The 12,574-nt window shown below is 48.8% G+C and overlaps 1 long non-coding RNA gene across 1 annotated transcript; it reads right to left on the bottom strand.

Moving 5' to 3' along the window:
- Positions 1-536: 536 nt before the first annotated feature.
- On the bottom strand, positions 537-3,225 carry LOC135977756 (uncharacterized). The gene is made up of 3 exons (XR_010595203.1): positions 3,106-3,225; positions 1,414-1,537; positions 537-660 (listed from the first exon to the last, which is right to left on the bottom strand). It is a non-coding gene; the product is annotated as an uncharacterized LOC135977756 (long non-coding RNA).
- Positions 3,226-12,574: the final 9,349 nt, after the last annotated feature.

Here is a 12,574-nt window from a genome sequence, read left to right as displayed (position 1 = left end):
TTCCCTGGCCCTAAGCTCCTGTCCTGCCTGGCTGATGTCAGCATCTCTCTCGGAGGTCACCACCTCCCTAACACCTTTGACCAATAGGCTGAGGTCCTGAAAAGGCCTTTGTGATGTCACTACCACACCCACCCATCCCCGGAAGTGCTAATGTCCTGCTGCTGGCCTGACACTTTGAAGGTTTGAGCTACTCTGTGTGGATCACCCCACTCAATGCGTCTTCATTCTAGGAAGCAAGCCGGTTAGACACTAAAACATCAGGGGCTGCTCCCAATGCTACACTCAGTGTTTCCAAAATTAGGAGACTTTATGGCCACAAGAGACCTTTAGAGCATCTCATCTAACCCCCTGCATATCATAGGCTTCCTGTAGAGCACAACAGTTACTTTCTTAGAAAACACATTCCAGAAAGGCATCTAGTCTTCATTCAATGACATCAAGAGATGGAGAATCCACCACTTTCCCATTTAGTGAGTGCCAGGGGGCTCCATTTCCCCTTCCACTAGCTCCCCATTTACAGTAAATCAAAGCAGTACCTGCAGCAGGGAGCGGGAGTTGCTGATGGCCTCAGAGGCACAGCCCCTGCAGTGTCTCAGGCACCTGGCGCAAGTGATGGATGATGCGGAGCTGGTGCATAGCTTTGGCTGTGACGTCCTCCTGCTGCAAGGGAACGAGAACCTGTCAGAGACTCAAACGCCCCGAGGAATCAGGGGGAATTAAGGGCACCGGGAATCAGCAGTATTTCCACTCAGCACCTGCCCACCACAGAGGGATGAATTCACCTCCTGAACCCCAGAATGGAGTCTTATTGTCCTTTCCTCAAAGAGAGACCTCAAGGAGGAGACTTGCTGAAGCAAAGCCAGAGGGGTCTCTGAGCTTTCCCTGGCCCTCATGTCAGCATCTCTCTCTGATGTCAGCATCTCTCTCTGAGGTCACCACCTCCCTAACACATTTGACCAATAAGCTGACGTCCTGCAAAAGGCCTTTGTGATGTCACTGCCACACCCAACCAAACCCTGAAGTGCTAATGTCCTCCTGCTGGCCTGACACTTTGAACGTTTGAGCTACTCTGTGTGGATCACCCCACTCAATGCGTCTTCATTCTAAAAAGCAAGCCGGCTAGACAATAAAACATCAGAGGCTGCTCCCGATGCTACACTCCGTGTTTCCAAAATTACTACACTTTATGGCCAGAAGAGACCTTTAGAGCATCTAATCTAAGCCCCTGCATATCATGGGCTTCCTGTATAGTACAATAGTTACTTTTTGGGCACAAACATTCCAGAAAGGTATCTAGTCTAAATTAAATGACATTAAGAGATGGAGAATCCATCACTTTCCCTTTTAGTGAGTGCCAGGGGGATCCATTTCCCCTTCCACTAGCTCCCCATTTACAGTGAGCCAGAACAGTACCTGCAGCAGGGAGCGGGAGTTCCTGAAGGCCTCAGAGGCGCAGCACCTGCAGTGTCTCAGGCACGTGGCGTAAGTGCAGGATGATGCAGAGCTGGTGCATCATTTTGGCCCTGACGTCCTCCTGCTGCAAGGGAACGAGAACCTGTCAGAGACTCAAAGGCCCCGAGGAATCAGGGGGAATTAAGGGAACCTGGAACCAGCAGTATTTCCACCCAGCACCTGCCCATCAATGAGAGATGAATTCACCTCCTGAACCCCACAATGGAGTCTTCTTGTCCTTTCTAGAAACCTCCAGAGCCAACCCCCCTCCTTGTAGGGTGAGCTCCTGCTACCTCCTGCTCAGTGCCCTTCACAGACATTCCACCTCCAAACCACAGCTAAAGTCATCAGAACCCTCTTCTCCACCCCGACACAGGATGGGCTGGGAGGCGGCTCTAACAGGGTGTGCAGGAGGGATTCTGACAGCAGTGAAGTGGGTTGAGGGGAGGTTGAGATCTTGACCCAAGTCATCCCAGACACTAATGCTAAGTCACACAATGGCAGCATCTACTGTCAGTGGGGTCCAAGCACTATTTCAACCCCACAGTTTTGGATCAACTCCCCACAAGGGGAGGTGAAGAGAACCAACAGCACCACACACACACACACACACACACACACACACACACACACACACACACACACACACACACACACACACACACACACACACACACACACACACACACACACACACACACACACACCACTCCTGGTGGTGTGAGGGGAACAAGAGAAAGGACAAAAGAAGTAAGAGATGAAGAGAAAGGTAGGAGGGATGGAGGAAATGGTAAAACGAAAAGGACAAACCCTAGTGTCCCCAGTGATTCTACGGGACAAAATTCCAGGGAGGGAATAAAATTCTGCCACCTTAAACTACTGTTTTCCATGCCGAGAATTCAGCTGGCACCAGATGGATCAGACTGAGCAGGTTCCAAAACCTCTTGGAGGCTCTTACCTTCTAATTTTCAAGTAAAATCAGTAAAAGGAAAGGAGAAAACTCGAAAGAGGCTCCTGCTCGCACTTAAATACGTGAACCCTAATACTCTCTCAGTCCTCAAAAAGAAACCTCGAGAAGCAGACTTGCTGAAGCAAAGCCACAGGGGTCTCTGAGGTTTCCCTGGTCGTAAGCCCCTGTCCTCCCTGGCTGAAGACAGCATCTCTCTCTGAGGTCACCACCTCCCTAACACCTTTGACCAGTACGCTGAGGTCCTTGAAAAAGCCTTTGTGATATCACTGCCACACCCAACCAAACCCTAAAGTGCTCATGTCCTGCTGCTTGCCTGACACTTTGAAGGTTTGAGCTACGCTCTGTGGATCACACCACAAAATTCGTCTTCATTCTAGGAAGCAAGCTAGCTAGACAGTAAAACATCAGAGGCTGCTCCCAATACTACACTCAGTGTTTCCAAAATTTGTAGACGTTATGGCCACAAGAGACCTTTAGAGCATCTCATCTAAGCCCCTGCATATCATAGGCCTCCTGTATAGTACAATAGCTACTTTTTGGGCACACACATTCCAGAAAGGCATCTAGTCTTCATTCAATGACATCAAGAGATGGAGAATCCACCACTTTCCCTTTTAGTGAGTGCCAGGGGGCTCCATTTCGCCTTCCACTAGCTCGCCATTTACAGGGAGACAGAGCAGTACCTGCAGCAGGGAGCAGGAGATGCTGAAGGCATCAGAGGCGCAGCCCCTGCAGTGTCTCAGGCACCTGGCGCAAGTGGCGGATAATGCGGGTGCATCACTTTAGCCGTGACGTCCTCCTCCTGCAAGGGAACGAGAACCTGTCAGAGACTGAAACGCCCCGAGGAATCAGGGGGAATTAAGGGCACCTGGAACCAGCAGTATTTCCACTCAGCACCTGCCCACCACTGAGGGATGAATTCACCTCCTGAACCCCAGAATGGAGTCTTCTTGTCCTTTCTAGTAACCTCCAGTGCCAACCCCCCTCCTTGAAGGATGAGCTCCTGCTTCCTCCCACTCAGTGTTCTTGACAGCTGTTCCACCTCCAAACCAAACCTCAAGTTATCAGAACCCTCTTGTCCTCCCCCAACCAGGTTGGGCATGGAGGCGGCTCTAGCGGGGGGGCCGGAAGGAATTCTGCCAGAAGTGAAGAGGTTGAGGGGAGGTTGAGATCTTGCCCCAAGTCATCCCAGACACTAATGCTAAGCCACAGGATGGCAGCATCTTGTGTCAGTGGAGTCCAAGCACTATTTCAACCCCACAGTTTTAGAGGAACTTCCCACAAGGAGAGGTGAAGAGAACCCCCAGCAATACACACACAGACACACAAACACACACCACTCCTGGTGGTGGGAGGGGAACAAGAGAAAGGACAAAAGAAGTAAGAGATGAAGAAAAAGGAAGGAGGGATGGAGGAAAAGGTAAAATGAAAAGGACAAACGCTAATATCCCTAGTGATTCTACGGGATAAAATACAAGGGACGGAATAAAATTCTGCCACCTTGAACTAGTGTTTCCCATGCCTAGAATTCAGCTGGCACCAGATGGATCAGACTGTGGAGGTTCCAAAACCTCTTGGAGGCTCTTACCTTCTCAACAGGGAAGTCTGTTTTCATAGAATCATAGAATATCAGAGTTGGAAGGGACCTCAAGAAGTCATCTAGTCCAACCCCATGCTCAGAGCAGGACCAATTCCCAGCTAAATCATCCCAGCCAGGTCTTTGTCAAGCCGGGCCTTAAAAACCTCCAAGGAAGGAGACTCCATTTTTTTTCCCCATCTTATATGGAACCAATCACCAGAGACCCCAACCGTCGAAAAATCCCCAAATGTGCTTTGTTGCTTCTAACTAATTTCTAGTAAAATCAGTAAAAGGAAAGGAGAAAACTCGAAAGAGGCTCCTGCTCCCACTCACATACGTGAACCCTAATACTCTGTCAGTCCTCAAAGAGAGACCTCGAGAAGGAGACTTGCTAAAGCAAAACCACAGGGGTCTCTGAGGTTTCCCTGGCCCTGTGCTCCTGTCATGCCTGGCTCATGTCAGCATCTCTCTCTGAGGTCACCACCTCCCTAACACCTTTGAGCAATTCACCTCCTCAACCCCAGAATGGAGTCTTCTTGTCCTTTCTAGTAACCTCCAGTGTCAACCCCACTCCTTGTAGGATGAGCTCCTGCTACCTCCAGCTCAGTGCCCTTGACAGCTGTTCCACCTCCAAACCACAGCTCAAGTTATCAGAACCCTCTTCTCCACCCCCACCCAGGTTGGGCAGGGAGGCGGATCTAGCTGGGGGGGCAGCAGGGATTCTGAAAGCAGAAAAGTGCGTTGCGGGGAGGTTGAGACCTTGCCCCAAGTCATCGCAGACAGTAATGTTAAGCCACATGATGGGAGCATCTAGTGTCAGTGGAGTCCAAGCACTATTTCAACCTCACAGTATTGGATCAACTTTCCACAAGGGGAGGTGAAGAGCACCGCCAACAACACACACACACACACACACACACACACACACTCCTGGTGGTGGGAGGGGAACAGGAGAAAGGACAAAAGAAGTAAGTGATGAAGAGAAAGGAAGGAGGGATGGAGGAAAAGGTAAAACGAAAAGGACAAAACCTAATCTCCCCAGTGATTCCACGGGACAAAATCCCAGGGAGGGAATAAAATTCTGCCACCTTGAGCTAGTGTTTTCCATGCCTAGAATTCAGCTGGCACCAGGTGGATCAGACTGAAAAGGTTACAAACCTCTCCGAGGCTCTTAACTTCTTAACAGGGACGTCTGTTTTCTAGTAAAATCAGTAAATAGAAAGGAGAAATCTCGAAAGAGGCTCCTGCTCGCACTCACATACGTCAGCCCTAATACTCTCTCAGTCCTCAAGAGAAACCTCGAGAAGGAGACTTGCTGAAGCAAAGCCACAGGGGTCTCTGAGGTTTCCCTGGCCATGCGCCCCTGTCCTGCCTCGCTGATGGCAGCATCTCTCTCTGAGGTTACCACCTCCCTAACACCTTTGACCAATATGCTGAGGTCCAGGATAAGGCCTTTGTGATATCACTGCCACACCGAACCAAACCCTAAGGTGCTAGTGTCCTGCTGCTGGCCTGACACTATGAAGGTTTGAGCTACTCTCTGTGGATCACCCCACTCAATGCATCCTCATTCTAGGAAGCAAGCGGGCTAGACAGTAAAACATCAGAGGCTGCTACCAATGCTACACTCAGTGTTTCCAAAATTTGTAGACTTTATGGCCACAAGAGACCTTTAGAGCATCTCATCTAAGCCCCTGCATATCATAGGCCTCCTGTATAGTACAATAGTTACTCTTTGGGCACACACATTCCAGAAAGGCATCTAGTCTTCATTCAATGACATCAAGAGATGGAGAATCCACCACTTTCCCTTTTAGTGAGTGCTAGGGGGCTCCATTTCCCCTTCCACTAGCTCCCCATTTACAGGGAGACAGAGCAGTACCTGCAGCAGGGAGCGGGAGTTGCTGAAGGCCTCAGAGGCGCAGCCCCTGCGGTGTCTCAGGCACCTGGCGCAAGTGGCGGATGATGCGGGTGCATCACTTTGGCCGTGACGTCCTCCTCCTGCAAGGGAACGAGAACCTGTCAGAGACTCAAACGCCCCGAGGAATCAGGGGGAATTAAGGGCACCTGGAACCAGCAGTATTTAGACTGACTACCTGCCCACCACTGAGGGATGAATTCACCTCCTGAACCCCAGAATGGAGTCTTCTTGTCCTTTCTAGTATCCTCCAGTGCCAACCCCCCTCCTTGTAGGATTAGCTCCTGCTACCTCCCCCTTAGTGTTCTTCACAGCTGTTCCACCTCCAAACCAAACCTCAAGTTATCAGAACCCTCTTCTGCACCCCCAACCAGGTTGGGCATCGAGGCGGCTCTAGCGGGGGGGCAGGAGGGATTCTGCCAGAAGTGAAGTGGGTTGAGGGGAGGTTGAGATCTTGCCCCAAGTCATCCCAGACACTAATGCTAAGCCACAGGATGGCAGCATCTAGTGTCAGTGGAGTCCAAGCACTATTTCAACCATACAGTTTTGGATGAACTCCCCACAAGGGGAGGTGAAGAGCACCCCCAGCAACACACACACAAACACACACACACACACACCACTCCTGGTGGTGAAAGGGGAACAGGAGAAAGGACAAAAGAAGTAAGAGATGAAGAGAAAGGAAGGAGGGATGGAGGAAAAGGTAAAACGAAAAGGACAAACCCTAATGTCCCCAGTGGTTCTACGGGACAAAATCCCAGGGAGGGAATAAAATTCTGCCATCTTAAACTACTGTTTTCCATGCCTAGAATTCAGCTGGCACCAGATGGATCAGACTGAGCAGGTTCCAAAACCTCTTGGAGGCTCTTACCTTCTAAATAGGGACGTCTGTTTTCTAGTAAAATCCGTCAAAAGGAAAGGAGAAAACTCGAAAGAGGCTCCTGCTCACACTCACATACGTCAACCCTAACACTCTCTCAGTCCTCAAAGAGAGACCTCGAGAAGGAGACTTGCTGAAGCAAAGCCACAGGGGTCTCTGAGGCTTCCCTGGCCCTGTGCTCCTGTCCTGCCAGGCTGATGTCAGCATCTCTCTCGGAGGTCACCACCTCCCTAACACCTTTGACCAATAGGCTGACGTCCTGCAAAAGGCCTTTGTGATAACACTGCCACACCCACCCTTCCCCGGAAGTGCTAATGTCCTGTTGCTGGGCTGACACTTTGAAGGTTTCAGCTACTCTCTGTGGATCACCCCACTCAATGCCTGTTCATTCTAGGAAGCAAGCCGGCTAGACGGTAAAACATCAGAGGCTGCTCCCAATGCTACACTCAGTGTTTCCAAAATTAGGGGACTTTATGGCCAGAAGAGACCTTTAGAGCATCTCATCTAACCCCTTGCATACCATAGGCTTGCTGTATAGTACAATAGTTACTTTTTGGGCACACACATTGCAGAAAGGCATCTAGTCTTCCTTCAATGACATCAAGAGATGGAGAATCCACCACTTTCCCTTTTAGTGAGTGCCAGGGGGCTCCATTTCCCCTTTCACTAGCTCCCCATTTACAGTGAGCCAGAGCAGTACCTGCAGCAGGGAGCGGGAGTTGCTGATGGCCTCAGAGGCACAGCCCCTGCAGTCTCAGGAATCTGGCGCAAGTGCCGGATGATGCGGAGCTGGTGCATCACTTTTGGCCGTGACGTCCTCCTGCTGCAAGGGAAGGAGAACCTGTCAGAGACTCAAACGCCCCGAGGAATCAGCGGGAATTAAGGGCACCTGGAACCAGCACTACTTCCACCCATCACCTGCCCACCACTGAGGGATAAATTCACCTCCTGAACCCCAGAATGGAGTCTTCTTGTCCTTTCTAGTAACCTCCAGTGCCAACCCCCCTCCTTGAAGGATGAGCTCCTGCTATCTCCCCCTCAGTGCCCTTGACAGCTGTTCCACCTCCAAACCACAACTCAAGTTATTAGTACCTTTGGACACAGACTGGCTAACCTAGTGAGGAGGGCTTTAAACTAGGTTCGACGGGGACAGGTGAGCAAAGTCCACAGGTAAGTGGGGAACATGGAGACCGGGGAGATGGGTCAAAAACGAGAGGGAGTGTGGGCTATATTGTCAGAGGGAAAGGAGGGTCAGGACAAAACTGGGAGGAAAGATCAAACCAGTATCTTAGAGCAAGTAATTAAGGAAATCATCTGCAAACACTTGGAAGGTGGTAAGGTGATAGGGAACAGCCAGCATGGATTTGTGAAGAACAAATCATGTCAAACCAATCTGATAGCTTTCTTTGATAGGATAACGAGCCTTGTGGATAAGGGTGAGGCTGTGGATGTGGTATACCTAGACTTTAGTAAGGCATTTGATACGGTCTCGCATGATATTCTTATTGATAAACTAGGCAAATACAATTTAGATGGGGCTACTATAAGGTGGGTGCATAACTGGCTGGATAACTGTACTCAGAGAGTTGTTATTAATAGTTCCCAATCCTGCTGGAAAGCCATAACGAGTGGGGTATCGCAGGGGTCTGTTTTGGGACCGGCGCTGTTCAATATCTTCATCAACGACTTAGATATTGGCATAGAAAGTACGCTTATTAAGTTTGCGGATGATACCAAACTGGGAGGGATTGCAACTGCTTTGGAGGACAGGGTCATAATTCAAAATGATCTGGACAAATTGGAGAAATGGTCTGAGTTAAACAGGATGAAGTTTAACAAAGACAAATGCAAAGTGCTCCACTTAGGAAGGAACAATCAGTTTCACACATACAGAATGGGAAGAGACTGTCTAGGAAGGAGTACGGCAGAAAGGGATCTAGGGGTTATAGTGGACCACAAGCTAAATATGAGTCAACAGTGTGATGCTGTTGCAAAAAAAGCAAACCTGATTCTGGGATGTATTAACAGGTGTGTTGTGAGCAAGACACGAGAAGTCATTCTTCCGCTCTACTCTGCTCTGGTTAGGCCTCAGCTGGAGTATTGTGTCCAGTTCTGGGCACCGCATTTTAAAAAAGATGTGGAGAAATTGGAAAGGGTCCAGAGAAGAGCAACAAGAATGATTAAAGGTCTTGAGAACATGACCTATGAAGGAAGGCTGAAAGAATTGGCTTTGTTTAGTTTGGAAAAGAGAAGACTGAGAGGAGACATGATAGCAGTTTTCAGGTATTTAAAAGGGTGTCATAAGGAGGAGGGAGAAAACTTGTTCACCTTAGCCTCTAAGGATAGAACCAGAAGCAATGGGTTTAAAGTGCAGCAAGGGAGGTCTAGGTTGGACATTAGGAAAAAGTTCCTAACTGTCAGGGTGGTTAAACACTGGAATAAATTGCCGAGGGAGGTTGTGGAATCTCCATCTCTTGAGATATTTAAGAGTAGGTTAGATAAATGTCCAACAGGGATGGTCTAGATGGTATTTGGTCCTGCCATGCGGGCAGGGGACTGGACTCGATGACCTCTCGAGGTCCCTTCCAGTCCGATAATCTATGAATGTATGAAAAAAACACTGTTCTCCACCCCCACCCAGGTTGGCCAGGGAGGCGGCTCTAGCAGGGGGGGCAGGAGGGATTCTGGCAGCAGTGAAGTGGGTTGCGGGGAAGTTGAGATCTTGACCCAAGTCATCCCAGACACTAATGCTAAGCCACAGGATGGCAGCATCTAGTGTTAGTGGAGTCCAAACACTATTTCAACCCCACAGTTTTCGAGGAACAGGAGAAAGGACAAAAGAAGTAAGAGATGAAGAGAAAGGAAGGAGGGATGGAGGAAAAGGTAAAACAAAAAGGACAAACCCTAATGTCCCCAGTGATTCTACGGCACAAAATCCAAGGGATGGAATAAAATTCTGCCATCTTAAACTACTGTTTTCCATGCCTAGAATTCAGCTGGCACCACGTGGATCAGACTGAGCAGCTGCCAAAACCTCTTGGAGGCTCTTACCTTCTAAACAGGGACGTCTGTTTTCTAGTAAAATCAGTAAAAGGAAAGGAGAAAACTCGAAAGAGGCTCCTGCACGCACTCACGTACATGAACCCTAATACTCTCTCAGTCCTCAAAGAAAGACCCCGAGAAGGAGACTTGCTGAAGCAAAGCCACAGGGTCTCTGAGGTTTCCCTGGCCCTGTGCTCCTGTCCTGCCAGGCTGATGTCAGCATCTCTCTCGGAGGTCACCACCTCCCTAACACATTTGACCAATAAGCTGACATCCTGCAAAAGGCCTTTGTGATGTCACTGCCACACCCAACCAAACCCTGAAGTGCTAATGTCCTGCTGCTGGCCTGACACTTTGAAGGTTTGAGGTTGTCATAACTATAAAGGGAAGGGTAACAGCTGTCCTGTGTACAGTACTATAAAATCCTCCTGGCCAGAGACTCCAAAATCCTTTTCCCTCTAAAGGGTTAAGAAGCTCAGGTAACCTGGCTGGCATCTGACCTAAAGGACCAATAAGGGGACAAGATACTTTCAAATCTTGGGGAGGGGAAGGCTTTTGTTTGTGTTCTTTGTTTGTGTGGGTGTTCGCCCTCGGGACTGAGAGGGACCAGACATCAATCCAGGTTCTCCACATCTTTCTAAACAAGTCTCTCCTATTTCAAACAAGGCGTGTTAGTTTTCCTTTGTTTTCTCAACTTGTAAATGTACCTTTTACTAGAGTGTTTATCTTTGTTTGCTGTACTTTGAACCTAAGACTAGAGGGGAGTCCTCTGAGCTCTTTAAGTTTGATTACCCTGTAAGGTTAATTTCCATACTGATTTTACAGAGATGATTTTTACCTTTTTCTTTAATTAAAAGCCTTATTTATAAGAACCTGATTGATTTTTCCTTGTTTTAAGATCCAAGGAGTTTGGATCTTGATTCACCAGAAGTTGGTGGGAGGAAGGAGGGGGGATGGTTAATTTCTCCTTGTTTTAAGATCCAAGGGGGTTGGATCTGTATTCACCAGGGAATTGGTGAAAGGTTTCTCAAGGCTACCCAGGGGAGGAAATTAGCCTTGGGATGGTGGTTAAGCTTAGAAGTTTTCATGCAGGCCCCTACATTTGTACCCTAAACTTCAAAGTGGGGATACAGCCTTGACACAGGTACTCTCTGTGGATCACCCCACTCAATGCGTCTTCATTCTAGGAAGCAAGCCAGCTAGACAGTAAAACATCAGACGCTGCTCCCAATACTACACTCAGTGTTTCCAAAATTAGTAGACTTTATGGCCACAAGAGACCTTTACAGCATCTCATCTAAGCCCCTGCATATCATAGGCCTCCTGTATAGTACAATAGTTACTTTTTGGGCGCACACATTCCAGAAAGGCATCTAGTCTTCATTCAATGACATCAAGAGATGGAGAATCCACCACTTTCCCTTTTAGTGAGTGCCAGGGGGCTCCATTTCCCCTTCCACTAGCTCGCCATTTACAGGGAGACAGAGCAGTACCTGCAGCAGGGAGCGGGAGTTGCTGAAGGCCTCAGAGGCGCAGCCCCTGCAGTGTCTCAGGCACCTGGCGCAAGTGGCGGATGATGCGGGTGCATCACTTTGGCCGTGACGTCCTCCTCCTGCAAAGGAACGAAAACCTGTCAGAGACTGAAACGCCCCGAGGAATCAGGGGGAATTAAGGGCACCTGGAACCAGCAGTATTTAAACTGACTACCTGCCCACCACTGAGGGATGAATTCACCTCCTGAACCCCAGAATGGAGTCTTCTTGTCCTTTCTAGTAACCTCCAGTGCCAACCCACCACCTTGTAGGGTGAGCTCCTGCTACCTCCCTCTCAGTGCCCTTGACAGCTGTTCTACCTCCAAACCACAGCTCAACTTATCAGAACCCTCTTCTCCACCCCAACCCAGGTTGCGCAGGGAGGCGGCCCTAGCAGGGGGGGCAGGAGGGATTCTGCCAGCAGTGAAGTGGGTTGCGGGGAAGTTGAGATCTTGCCCCAAGTTATCCCAGACACTAATGCCAAGCTACAGGATGGCAGCATCTAGTGTCAGTGGAGTCCAAGCACTATTTGAACCCGACAGTTTTGGATCAATTTCACACAAGGGGAGGTGAAGAGCACCCCCAGCAACACACACACCACTCCTGTAGGTGGGAGGGGAACAAGAGAAAGGACAAAAGAAGTAAGAGATGAAGAGAAAGGAAGGTGGATGGAGGAAAAGGTAAAATGAAAAGGACAAACCCTAATGTCCCCATGTCGGACATCAGGAATGGTAACATACATAAGCCAGTATGTGAACACTTCAATCTCCCTGGTCATTCTATTACAGATTTAAAAGTCACTATCATTGAACAAAAAAACTTCAGAAACAGACTTCAAAGAGAAACAGCAGAACTAAAATTCATTTGCAAATTCAACACCATTAATCTGGGCTTGAATAGGGACTGGGAGTGGCTGGCTCACTACAGAAACAGCTTTTCCTCTCCTGGAATTGACACCTCCTCATCTATTATTTGGAGTGGACTACATCCACCCTGATTTTTGAATTGGCCCTGTCAACAGTGGTTCTCCACTTGTGAAGTAACTCCCTGCTCTCCATGTGTCAGTATATAATGCCTGCATCTGTAACTTTCACTCTATGCATCCGAAGAAGTGAGGTTTTTACTCACGAAAGCTTATGCCCAAATAAATCTGTTAGTCTTTAAGGTGCCACCAGACTCCTTGTTGTTTTCCTAATATCCC

This window comes from Chrysemys picta, unplaced genomic scaffold (assembly GCF_011386835.1).
Source record: "Chrysemys picta bellii isolate R12L10 unplaced genomic scaffold, ASM1138683v2 scaf25, whole genome shotgun sequence".
In the NCBI taxonomy this organism is placed as follows: domain Eukaryota; kingdom Metazoa; phylum Chordata; order Testudines; family Emydidae; genus Chrysemys; species Chrysemys picta.
This window is presented reverse-complemented; position numbering and strand designations above follow the sequence as displayed.